Source organism: Triticum aestivum, chromosome 2A (assembly GCF_018294505.1).
Source record: "Triticum aestivum cultivar Chinese Spring chromosome 2A, IWGSC CS RefSeq v2.1, whole genome shotgun sequence".
In the NCBI taxonomy this organism is placed as follows: Eukaryota; Viridiplantae; Streptophyta; class Magnoliopsida; order Poales; family Poaceae; genus Triticum; species Triticum aestivum.
This window is the reverse complement of record NC_057797.1, coordinates 575,870,242-575,884,579: the sequence shown is the minus strand read 5'-3', so window position 1 is coordinate 575,884,579 and position 14,338 is coordinate 575,870,242.

The window sequence follows — 14,338 nt, the reverse complement described above, 5'->3', positions numbered from 1 at the left end:
ACCTTTCCTTAGAACGGTTGGTGCAATTATTGATATGAAGGAAGGGAATATTAGATTTAAATTTCCATTGAAAAGGGCAGGGAAAAATTCCCTAGAAATAAAATACAATTACCATATGAATCTATTATGAGAGCCACTTATGGATTGCCTACCAAAGATGGCAATACCTAGATCTATTCTTGCTTGTTATGCCTAGCTAGGGGCGTTAAATGATAGTGCTTGTTGGGAGGCAACCCAATTTTATTTTTATTCCTTGATTTTTGCTCCTGTTCAGTAATAAATAATTTATCTAGCCTCTGTTTTGGTTGTGTTTTTTGTGTTTAATTAGTGTTTGTGCCAAGTAGAACCGTTGGGAAGACTTGGGGAAAGTCTTGTTGAACTTGCTGTAAAAAACAGAAACTTTAGCGCTCACGAGAACTGCTGTCATTTTTATTTGGAAAGTGATATTTAGTTAATTATTTTTTTCAGATGATTAATAGATAAATTCCTCACGTCCAGAAATTTATTTTAGAATTTTTGGGGTTCCAGATCTTGCGCTAGCTACAGATTACTACAGACTGTTCTGTTTTTGACAGATTCTGTTTTTCGCGTGTTGTTTCCTTATTTTGATGAATATATGGCTAGTAAAATAGTTTATAATCCATAGAGAAGTTGGAATACAGTAGGTTTAACACCAATATAAATAAAAATGAGTTCATTACAGTACCTTGAAGTGGTCTTTTGTTTTCTTTCGCTAACGGAGCTCACGAGATTTTCTACTTTAAGTTTTGTGTTGTGAAGTTTTCAAGTTTTGGGTAAAGATTTGATGGATTATGGAACAAGGAGTGGCAAGAGCCTAAGCTTGGATATGCCCATGGCACCCCCAAGATAATCTAAGGACACCTAAAAGCCAAAGCTTGGGGATGCCCCGGAAGGCATCCTCTCTTTCGTCTACTTCTATCGGTAACTTTACTTGGAGCTATATTTTTATTCACCACATGATATGTGTTTTGCTTGGAGCGTCTTTTATGATTTGAGTCTTTGCTTGTTAGTCTACCACAATAATCCTTGCTGTACACACCTTTTTAGAGAGTCATACATGATTTGGAATTTGATAGAATACTCTATGTGCTTCAGATATATCTTTTGAGCTTTATAGTTTTTGCTCTAGTGCTTCACTTATATATTTTAGAGCACGGTGGTGGATTTGTTTTATAGAAACTATTGATCTCTCATGCTTCACTTAGATTATTTTGAAATTCTTAATAGCATGGTAATTTGCTTAAAATCCTAATATGCTTGGTATGCAAGATTAATAATAAAACTTTCTTATGAGTGAGTTGAATACTAAGAAAAGTTTGATGCTTGATGATTGTTTTGAGATATGGAGGTAATAATATCAAAGTCGTGCTAGTTGAGTAGTTGTGAAATTGAGAAATACTTGTGTTGAGGTTTGCAAGTCCCGTAGCATGCACGTATGGTAAACGTTATGCAACAAATTTGAAACATGAGGTGTTATTTGATTGTCCTCCTTATGAGTGGCGGTCGGGGACGAGCGATGGTCTTTTCCTACCAATCTATCCCCCTAGGAGCATGCGCGTAGTACCGAGGTTTTTGATGACTTGTAGATTTTTGCAATAAGTATGTGAGTTCTTTATGACTAATGCTGAGTCCATGGATTATACGCACTCTCAACTTTCCATCGTTGCTAGCCTCTTCAGTACCGTGCATTTCCCTTTCTCACATTGAGAGTTGGCGCAAACTTCACCGGTGCATCCAAACCCCGTGATATGATACACTCTTTCACACATAAACCTCCTTATATCTACCTCAAAACAGCCACCATACCTACCTATTATGGCATTTCCATAGCCATTCCGAGATATATTGCCATGCAACTTTCCATCATTCCGTTCATCATGACACATTCATCATTGTCATATTGCTTAGCATGATCATGTAGTTGACATAGTATTTGTGGCAAAGCCACCGTTCATAATTCTTTCATACATGTCACTCTTGGTTCATTGCATATCCCGGTACACCGCTGGAGGCATTCATATAGAGTCATCTTTGTTCTAGTATCGAGTTGTAATCATTGAGTTGTAAATAAATAAAAGTGTGATGATCATGATTATTAGAGCATTGTCCCAAGTGAGGAATAAAAAAAGATAAAGGCCATAAAAAAAGAAAAGGCCCAAAAAATGAGAGAAAAAGAGAGAAGGGACAATGTTACTATCCTTTTACCACACTTGTGCTTCAAAGTAGCACCATGATCTTCATAGTAGAGAGTCTATCATGTTATCACTTTCATATACTAGTGGGAATTTTTCATTATAGAACTTGGCTTGTATATTCCAACAATGGGCCTCCTCAAGTGCCCTAGGTCTTCGTGAGCAAGCAACTTGGATGCACACCCACTATTTCTTTTGTTGAACTTTCATACATTTATAGCTCTAGTGCATCCGTTGCATGGCAATCCCAACTCCTTGCATTAACATCAATCGGTGGGCATCTCCATAGCTCATTGATTAGCCTCGTTGATGTGAGACTTTCTCCTTTTTTTGTCTTCTCCACATAACCCCCCTCATTATATTCTATTCCACCCATAGTGCTATGTCCGTGGCTCGCGCTCATATATTGCGTGAAAGTTTAAAGGTTTGAGATTACTAAAGTATGAAACAATTGCTTGGCTTGTCATCGGGGTTGTGCATGATGAGAGCATTCTTGTGTGACGAAAATGAAACATGACTAAACTATATGATTTTATAGGGATGAACTTTCTTTGGCCATGTTATTTTGAGAAGACATGATTTCTTAGTTAGTATGCTTGAAGTATTATCATTTTTATGTCAATATGAACTTTTGTATTGAATCTTTCGGATCTGAATATTCATACCACAATTAAGAAGAATTACATTAAAATTATGCCAAGTAGCACTCCGCATCAAAAAATTCTCTTTTTTATCATTTACCTACTCGAGGACGAGCAGGAATTAAGCTTAGGGATGCTTGATACGTCTCCAACGTATCTATAATTTTTTATTGCTCCATGCTATATTATCTACTGTTTTGCACTATATTGGGCTTTAGTTTCCACTTTCATATTATTTTTGGGACTAACCTATTAACCGGAGGCCCAGCCTAGAATTGCTGTTTTTTGCCTATTTCAGTGTTTCGGAGAAACATAATATCAAACGGAGTCCAAATGGAATGAAACCTTCGGAAACGTGATTTTCTCATCAGATAAGATCCTGGAGACTTGGACCCTCCGTCAAGAAAGCCAAAAGGCGGTCACGAGGGTGGAGGGCACCCCCCTAGGGCGCGCTGTTGGGGAACGTAGTAATTTCAAAAAAATTCCTATGCACACGCAAGATCATGGTGATGCATATCAACGAGAGGGAAGAGTGTTGTCCACGTACCCTCGTAGACCGAAAGCGGAAGCGTTGGCACAACGCGGTTGATGTAGTCATACGTATTCACGATCCGACCGATCAAGTACCGAATGAACGGCACCTCCGAGTTCAGCATACTTTCAGCCCGATGAAGTCCCTCTAACTCCGATCCAGCCGAGTGTTGAGGGAGAGTTTCGTCAGCACGACGGCGTGGTGACGATGTTGATGTTCTACCGACGCAGGGCTTCGCCTAAGCACCGCTACAGTATTATCGAGGTGGACTATAGTGGAGGGGGGCACCGCACACGGCTAAGAGACGATCAACTTGATCAACTTGTGTGTCTAGAGGTGCCCCCATGCCCCTGTATATAAAGGAGCAAGGGGGGGTGCGGCCAGCCAAGGGGAGAGGCGCGTCGGAGGAGTCCTACTCCCACCGGGAGTAGGACTCCCCTCCTTTTCCTAGTTGGATTACGACTTGGGAGGGGGGAAGAAGGAAAGAGGGGGGCCGGCCCCCTTTGCCCTAAACCAATTCGGTTTGGGCCTTGGGGGGCGCGCCCCACACTTCCCTTGCTTCCCTCCTTTTCCACTAAGGCCCATGTATCCCCATTAAGCCCCCCCCCCCCGGGGGAGGGGGGGTTCTGGTAACCCCCCGATACTCCGGTAAAATCCCGATTTCACCCGGAACACTTCCGATATCCAAACATAGGCTTCCAATATATCAATCTTCATGTCTCGACCATTTAGAGACTCCTTGTCATGTCCGTGATCACATCTGGGACTCCGAACAACCTTCGGTACATCAAAACATAAAACTCATAATATAGCTGTCATGTAGCATTAAGCGTGCGGACCCTACGGGTTCGAGAACTATGTAGACATGACCGATACACGTCTCCGGTCAATAACCAATAGCGGAGCCTGGATGCTCATATTGGCTCCTACATATTCTACGAAGATCTTTATCGGCCATACCGCATAACAACATACGTTGTTCCCTTTGTCATCGGTATGTTACTTGCCCGAGATTTGATCGTCGGTATCTCAATACCTAGTTCAATCTCGTTACCGGCAAGTCTCTTTACTCGTTCTGTAATACATCATTCCGCAACTAACCCATTAGTTGCAATGCTTGCAAGGCTTAAGTGATGTGCATTACCGAGAGGGCCCAGATATACCTCTCCGACAATCGGAGTGACAAATCCTAATCTCGAAATACGCCAACCCAACAAGTACCTTTGGAGACACCTGTAGAGCACCTTTATAATCACCCAGTTATGTTGTGACGTTTGGTAGCACACAAAGTGTTCCTCTAGTAAATGGGAGTTGCATAATCTCATAGTCATAGGAACATGTATAAGTCATGAAGAAAGCAATAGCAACATACTTAAACGATCGTGTGCTAAGCTAACGGAATGGGTCATGTCAATCACATCATTATCCTAATGATGTGATCCCATTAATCAAATGACAACCCATGTCAATGTCTAGGAAACTTAACCATCTTTGATCAACGAGCTAGTTAAGTAGAGGCATACTAGTGACTCTCTATTTGTCTATGTATTCACACATGCATTATGTTTTCGGTTAATACAATTCTAGCATGATAATAAACATTTATCATGATATAAGGAAATAAATAATAACTTTATTATTGCCTCTAGGGAATATTTCCTTCAGTCTCCCACTTGCACTAGAGTCAATGATCTAGATTACACAGTAATGATTCTAACACCCATGGAGCCTTGGTGCTGATCATGTTTTGCTCGTGGAAGAGGCTTAGTCAACGGGTCTAGAACATTCAGATCCGTATGTATCTTGCAAATTTCTATGTCTCCCACCTGGACTAGATCCTGGATGGAATTGAAGCATCTCTTGATGTGCTTGGTTCTCTTGTCAAATCTAGATTCCTTCGCTAAGGCAATTGCTCCAGTATTGTCACAAAAGATTTTCATTGGACCCGATGCACTAGGTATGACACCTAGATCAGATATGAACTCCTTCATCCAGACTCCTTCATTTGCTGCTTCTGAAGCAGCTATGTACTCCACTTCACATGTAGATCCCGCCACGACGCTTTGTTTAGAACTGCACCAACTATCAGCTGTACCGTTCAATGTAAACACGTATCCGATTTGCAATTTCGAATCGTCCGGATCAGTGTCAAAGCTTGCATCAACGTAACCATTTACGATGAGCTCTTTGTCACCTCCATAAACGAGAAACATATCCTTAGTCCTTTTCAGGTATTTCAGGATGTTCTTGACCGCTGTCCAGTGATCCACTCCTGGATTACTTTGGTACCTCCCTGCTAGACTTATAGCAAGGCACACATCAGGTCTGGTACACAGCATTTCATACATGATAGAGCCTATGGCCGAAGCAAAGGGAACATCTTTCATTTTGTCTCTATCTTCTGCAGTGGTCGGGCATTGAGTCTTACTCAACTTCACACCTTGTAATACATGCAAGAACCCTTTCTTTGCTTGATCGATTTTGAACTTCGGAGCTAAGTCATGAAATTCTAGCCCGTAGTAAAACAGCAGCCCCCTCACGAAGGGATCCATCGGGAAGCCTAACCCCGGAAGGAAGTGAGACATGAACACTACACTCTCATCGGGCTGGGGACTGGGAATAGCCTGCCCTTGAGCAGGCAACCTATGCGGAATTTCGGCGGTCAAGAACTTAGCCTCTCTCAACTTTAGCACGTCCTCCTCCGTGACAGAGGAGGGCATCCATCAGCCTTGAAGGTCGGAACCGGACATTGTCGAAGATCCGAAGCGCCTGGAATCTGGAGCCTGGGGTGTTGGAACTCGAGGCGATGGGCGAACTCGTTTGAGATTGGAAAAAGGAGTAAGGCCTTGGTCTCTTTATAAGAGGTTGAATACCAGGAGCCCTCCCCGTAACCGTTTGGGACTCGCCTTTAATCGAGAAAACATGCTAACGGGCATGATTGGGTTACCCACGTCCGTCTTGATGAGAAACCCGTAAAAAGGGCACACGATCTCTGCTTTGACAATATGTGCCAAGGAAACCGCCTCGCAAAACATGCTGAGGTGGAAAAGTAAAAATGATTCGAGTAAAGGACTTGGCTGTAGTGTGATGGCGCATTGTAGAATACGTCAGCAGATTTGATTTGTATTAATATTATTCTCTCTATGGCAATATGTGGAAAATTATTTTGCAGAACCGGACACTACTCTTGGTGTTTACAAATCTTCTATGAAGGTCTTGGAGGAGGAACCCGCCTTGCAATGCCGAAGACAACTTGCGCGCCAGACTTGTCGTAATTGAAGCCTGGTTCAGGGGCTACTGAGGGAGTCCTGGATTAGGGGGTGTTCGGGTAGCCAGACTATACCTTCGGCCGGACTCCTGGACTATGAAGATACAAGATTGAAGACTTCATCCCGTGTCCAGATGGGACTTTCCTTGGCGTGGAAGGCAAGCTTGGCGATGCGGATATTCAAGATCTCCTACCATTGTAACCGACTCTGTGTAACCCTAACCCTATCTGGTGTCTATATAAACCGGAGGGTTGTAGTCCGTAGGCAATCAACTCCATACACAACAATCATACCATAGGCTAGATTCTAGGGTTTAGCCTCCTTGATCTTGTGGTAGATCTACTCTTGTACTACCCATATCATCAATATTAATCAAGCAGGAGTAGGGTATTACCTCCATCGAGAGGGCCCGAACCTGGGTAAAACAAAGTGTCCCCTGTCTCCTGTTACCATCGGAACCCCCTACCCGAGATCCGCCGGTTTTGACACCGACATTGGTGCTTTCATTGAGAGTTCCTCTGTGTCGTCGCCTTTAGGCCCGATGGCTCCTTTTATCATCAACGACGATGCGGTCCACGGTGAGATTTTTCTCCCCGGACAGATCTTCGTCTTCGGCGGCTTTGCACTGCGGGCCAATTCACTTGGCCACCTGGAGCAGATCGAAAGCTACGCCCCTGGCCATCAAGTCAGGTTTGGAAGCCTAAACTACACGGCAAACGTCCGCGGAGATTTGATCTTTGACGGATTCGAGCCACAGCCAAGCGCGCCGCACTGTCTCGTGGGGCATGATCTAGCTTTGTCGCCGAACAGTACCCTGGAGGCCGCAAACGCACCGGCTCTGACCCTTAACTCGGAGCCAGCTGCGCCAATCGAGGGTGAGCGGTTGGACGTCACCTCGGGGGCTGTAATCTCAGAGGCGATCAAGCCAAACGCCAGCCCCGCACTCTGCACGGCCCGTGACTCCAAGGAGACGGATTCCTCTCCGAGCTCCGAACCCCTCGCGTCCCTGCCAATCGAACCCGATTGGGCGCCAATAATGGAGTTCACCGCCGCGGACATCTTTCAGCACTCGCCCTTCGGCGACATCCTGAATTCTCTAAAGTCTCTTTCTTTATCAGGAGAGCCCTGGCCGGATTACGGTCAGTGAGGATGGGATACGGACGATGAAGAAATTCAAAGCCCACCCACTACCCACTTGGTAGCCACTGTCGACAATTTAAACGACGTGCTCAACTGCGGCTCCGGAGACATCGACAGCATGGATGACGATGCAGGAGATACCAACGAACCAATGCCCATAGGGCATTGGACAGCCACCTCATCCCACGATGTGTACATGGTGGATACCCCTAAAGGAAGCGACAACGAGGAAAAAGGGGATGGGATGGGAGATCGACCCCCCGAAAAGCAATCAAAGCGTCGGCGTAAACGCAGACCCAAGCCCTGCCTCGACAAAAACCCAGCCATAGAGCAGGACGAGCCGGTAGACGACGAGCAGGCCTTAGAGCAACCGTCCGAACAGGGAAACACGGATAGAGAAACCGAACATCCCTCCTCTGGCGAAAACAGCATTCCAGACAACCTCACGCCCAATAAACCTATGGAGCAGAAGAATCTCCACGAGAGACTCGTTGCAACTGCACGCAGCCTAAAAAAGCAGAAGCGGAAGCTAAAAATAGCGGAAGATGCACTCCGGATTAGATGGAGCAAAGTAATCAATACCACAGATAAGTACGGCGGCAGTCGCCACACTAAAAGCTATCCGAAAAGAAAGCTAATGCCTGAATTCGACGAAGAGGCCCTAGAGCCCCCGCATTCAAAAAATGAAAAAGCCACACGGTCGGATAGACGACCACATAAAGCAGCAAGCGATGCCGCACCTAAATCGGCATGCGACCCACTTAAGGATTGGCATAATGGCCCAGTCAGGTCCATTTATGGGCCAAGAAAGCAAGCTCTCGTAAGCAATGCTAAGAAGCCATCATCAGAATCCGGCACACCCAAATACAGGGGCGCCGCACACTCCCTATGTTTCACCGATGAGGTCCTGAACTATGAATTCCCAGAGGGATTCAAACCCGTAAACATAGAGGAATATGATGGAACAACAGACCCTGGAGTGTGGATCGTGGATTATATCCTCCACATACACATGGCTAGAGGAGATGATCTCCACGCCATAAAATATCTACCCCTTAAGCTTAAAGGGCCAGCCTGGCATTGGCTTAAAAGCCTTCCAGAAAACACAATTGGAAGCTAGGAAGAGCTCGAGGATGCTTTCCGAGAAAACTTTCAAGGGACCTATGTCCGTCCCCCGGATGCAGACGATCTTAGTCACATAACTCAACAACCCGGAGAATCAGCTCGGCAGTTCTGGAATAGATTCCTCACTAAAAAGAATCAGATAGTCGACTGTCCGGACACCGAAGCCTTGGCAGCTTTCAGACATAATGTCCGAGACGAATGGCTCGCCAGACACCTCGGCCAAGAAAAGCCAAGGACAATGGCTGCACTAACAAGCCTCATGACCCGCTTTTGTGCAGGGGAGGACAGCTGGTTGGCAAGGTGCAGCCCCAGCAACCCAAGTACATCCGAAACTAGGGATGGAAACGGAAAACCGCGACGCAACAAGGACCGTCGCTGGACTAAGGACAAAAATCCGAAGAGCACGGCAGTCAATGCCGGATTCAAAGGCTCACGACAAAATCAGGAAAAATCGCCCCCCCAGGATAACAGGGACGATCCATCCAACCTAAATAAAATCCTGGACAGGATATGTCAGATACACAGTACTCCCCGGAAGCCTGCTAACCATACCCACAGAGACTGTTGGGTTTTCAAACAATCCGGCAGACTCAATGCCGAACACAAGGGGCTCGACACACCAAGCGAAGACGAGGACGAACCCCAAAAGCAGAGCACCAGGAAACAAAAGAACTTCCCACAAGAAGTAAAAACAGTGAACTCACTTCACATAACAAAACGTGCGGCGCCCGTAAAGGTACGCACCACACGGCCCATCCCCAAAGGGTCCCGCCACTGGTTGTCAAAACCGATCATCTTCGATCAGCTAGATTATTCTAGGAATATCAAGAATGTAGGCTGGACTGCCTTGATACTCGATCCAATAATTGGCGGACTCCAGTTTTCAAATGTCCTTATGGACGGCGGCAGTGGACTAAACCTGATATATCAGGATACAATCCAGCACATGGGGATAAACCCAGCAAGAATCCACCGCAGCAGAACCTCCTTTCAAGGGGTAATACCTGGTCCGGACACCCATTGTACGGGTTTTCTCCGGCTCACAGTCACATTCGGCTCTGCCGATAACCTCCGCCGCGAAAAGCTGACCTTCCATATCGTCCCGTTCTCAAGTCGCTATCAAGCACTACTGGGACGCGAAGCTTTCGCTCGCTTTAACGCAATACCGCATTATGCATCTCTTACGCTCAAGATGCCCGGTCCACGAGGCATCATCTCTTTGAAGGGGAAGCACTAAAGTGCGCCTCCCCAAGCGGAGGACTGTGCGGCCGCTTTAACAGCCCCACAGCAAAATGGCCTCACCGGCCAATAAACTTCAAAATAGGTCATTCAAGACCACGAACGCGGATAGACGAGTTCGGTGCAAAATCATCATTGATGCAGGCCTAGAAGCCATATACCCCCACACTAGGGGCTCCACGCATATACAATAAGAGACAATAAAGCTCAATCTCATATATCTTACTTTATACTTGCTTATTCTAAACTTTGTCGGCACGACCCGTTTTCAACTCAGTTCCTCTCTTTTACAGATGAACGTCGTGCGGCGCCCGTCCAGGATACGGCACAACGGAGACACAGGCGCAGACGTGCAGTAGGGACCCGTCCTAAAGGATTCTTTTTAGATTAAGACCCTGCGTAAACCTTTTTTACTGTCTCTTGTTGCTACACATCCCCTGGTTTTTTCTTTCTAATATAACCAAGGAGGAGGCTGGCGTCTTGGCATGTGGCCACGTCAGAATTTTTGCGCGTACCTGGACACTAGGGGCTTTTTTAATAAAGAGTGTTGTTTCGCCCGCACTCATAAAGACCGAACACCTTAGGGAGTGTTCGGCGTCGCGAGTTTTGGCATTATATGCATCAGCTCCGAATCATGTCTTTGGTCAAATGTTGGGTTGCCCGGCTCCTGAGTTCGGCTACCTTACGTTCCGCTCTATCGGCTAAGGTAGCACCAGGAGAACTACTGCGATTGTGCCCCCGGTTCGGCCAGGGCGAGCACCTCAGTAGAGAAAGCCGAAAACTGACTGTCATGATGTAGCGTGAGACTGGTCAGCCACTCGATGACCTATCGGAATCTATCGGATTCCTCCGCTTTAACGAAGGGCCGCTTCCCGGTCAGGCACATACGCGCCCCGAATTCGGACGAGCGCAGTTGCCACCAAGGAGCTACCTAAAGAGTCTCATTGTCAAACACCTATGGCTAAGTGAAAGTGTTAAAGCATTATAGTCCGGTTGCCTGGCCCGCTGCGCTATCACCTCCTTTGTAGGACCAAGACGTTGGGTTAAGTGTGAAAATGCGTCTTCTGCGAGCACCCCCGCACTATGTGCGTGGGGGCTGAAGCCAACGACTGCCATCTTTCAGATTCTGTACATATATATATATATATATATATATATATATATATATATATATATATATCTTAAAACGGCCGCATAGAAGGTGTTCACAATACTTGAAGGCACAAGTATAAAAAAGGCCACTACAGTTTATCAAAATACTACTTTTCAATTACATATGCTATCATAACATAGCATCTTTCGAGCACTGCGTCTCTATTACACGAGCGCCTTCAAGGACTTCCTGAAAATAGTGCTCGGAAGGTACTCGGCTTTTGTTCGAATCTCGGGACGCAACAACGGTGGTCTCCATCTCTGCCCAGTATGTCTTAACACGGGCAAGAGCCATCCTTACGCCCTCTATGCATGCTGACCTCTTCATTGCATTAATACGCGGCACCGCATCAAGGAATTGTTGCACCAAGCTGAAATAACTCTTCGGCTCCGATCTCCCAGGCCACAGATGACCTATGACGTACTTCATGGCGAGTCCGGGCAATCTATTCAGCTCGGCCCATTGAGCCAGGCGATCGTCCACTGCCAGTGGACGCTCTGGATTGTGGAACTGTGACCAAAAAAGCTTTTCCACTTCGTGATCTTTTAGATCTCGAAAGTGTTCGGTTGCATCAGCAGCACTTGCTGCCAAATCCAGATAGGTGTCCTCCACACTCCACATCCGGTCCAACGGAGCAAACTTCGGATCACAAAACTTCCTCCGCAGCATAAAGGGCTTTCCAGCCGCAATCTGTTCGGCCTGACGCAGCTCCTCCTTCGCAGCTCTCATCGCAGAGCGAGCATCCTTGGCATCGGCAACGGCCTTCTCTAAATCCGTCTGTCTCGCCCGGTCTTCTTTCTCAAGAAGTTTGCAACGGTCTGCAGCGCTCTTTAACTTCTCGGCCATCTCGGCCATCTCTTCTTTGCTTCGGCAGTGAGCAGCCTGTTCGGCTCTCAACTCTTCAAGGGCCTTCTCGGCAGCCGCATCGCTTTTTCTGGCTTGCTCCTTAGCTCGGGCAAGTTCTGCCCTAAGATTCTCCACGGCGGCCGTACCATCTGCGTCAAGCACACACATTGTAAGACACTGGCATGAAGCTCCTCTTACCTGATGCCGCCCGAAGAATTAAATACCTTGAGCCTCATCAAGCCGCTTGTTGACAAGCGCGATGTCGGCATCTGCCACGTCCAGTTGCCGCTTTAGTTCGGCCACATCATCAGTTCGGCTTGATTCCGGACACCTCGCCACCTACATTCAAAGGCGACATCTTAGACCTGGGATTATGATCCTCTGCGTGCCGTCATTTCTTGACACCGCGCAGAGTCTCAGGGGCTACTATCTACACAGGGCGCATCTTACTTATGCGCAACTGACAAAAGTGTACATTATCTAACGTACCTCAAAACCCGTCAGTAAACTTTTGACGGCCTCATGCAATCCGCTTTCTGCGGATGAAATCCTTTCAATCACCGTGCCCATCAATGCACGGTGCTCTTCTGAGAGAGAAGCTCGCCCCAGCAGAATCTTTAGTTCCTCCAGCCGAGCACCAGACGGTGCCGGACTTGTCCTATGGCCTCTTTCGAAGGCCGGACGCGGAGAGCCTCGGGGGGCCACATAGCTATCTTCCGCCCCTGCCGGATTCGGAGAAACCCTCCGCGACGACACCTCAGGGTCGCCTGCCTCGCTGGGCGGCACGATAGGGGGAGGCGTTCCGCTCTCCATCATCTCCGGAAGAAGATCCCCCGAAGACGAGCTTTGCTGCGAAGGGCTGAGGTCCGACCTACAAGGTAAAATTTCGGTTAATCTTCTCAGATATAAAATCAAGGATTTCTCTCATCCCTCAAAAGGAAAATCTTTTCTCCACTTACGGCTCGCTGGAGGGCTGATCCCCTTGAGGGCGTAGTCCGGCCAAGGAACTCCCTGGCGTCGGACCCTCTGACGAGGATTTTCTCCCCCGTTTTGAGGCCATGGTTTCCGGGTCGTCAGAGGCGGCTCTCTTCTTCCCCTTAGGAGAGGAATTGTCGGTTCCTCCCTTCGGAGCAGCCTCCTTCGAGGAGGCCATAGCTTCCTTGTCCTCCCCCTCCAAAGGCATTATCTCCAGCATCCTGACCAACACGGGATCCGGCCTGGTTTCAGGAAGGGGAGCCGGACACCTGATCAGCTTCGCCTTCGCTATCCACTCCTGTTTAAAAGGACGACTCTTTTAGGGGCAAGTTTATGACAATTATACGGATAGAAGGTCCGGGCACAGGGTTGCTTACTTGAGTATCCGGGCGATGGCAGCTTAGGCCTGCGTCCTCGGTTAAATCGGGACACATCTCTTGTGATCTGAAGAACATTCTATACATCTCCGCGGGCGTTGCGCCCATAAAATTCTGGAGAGCTCGCGGTCCCTCTAGATTAAACTCCCACAGGCGAAGGGGGCGATGTTTGCCAGGAAATATTCAGTGAATCAGCATGACCTGCGTCACCTTGACCAAACTGAGGTCTCCTTCCAAGAGATCCTTAATTTGGCCCTGTAACAGGGGCACGTCTTTGGGCAAACCCCAATCTAATCCTTTGTTGACCCATGACGCTAGTCGTGATGGGGGACCCAAGCGAAAGGCAGGAGGCGCCGCCCACTTGGCGCTCCTGGGAGCGGTGATATAGAACCATTCTCGTTGCCACAAGCTGAGCTCTTCTTGAATGGAGCCCTTGGGCCATGGAGCATCAGCATTCTTACTTATGACAGCGCCTCCGCACTCTGCGTGCCGCCCCTCGATCATCTTCAGCTCCAATCCAAAAGTCTTGAGCCATAATCCGAAGTGAGGAGTAACATGGAGGAACGCTTCGCACACAACGATGAATGAGGAAATGTGGAGGATGGACTCCGGAGCTAAGTCATGAAATTCCAGCCCGTAGTAAAACAGCAGCCCCCTCACGAAGGGATCCATCGAGAAGCCTAACCCCCGAAGGAAGTGAGACATGAACACTACGCTCTCATCGGGCTGGGGACTGGGAATAGCCTGCCCTTGAGCAGGCAACCTATGCGGAATTTCGGCGGTCAAGAACTTAGCCTCTCTCAACTTTAGCACGTCCTCCTCCATGAC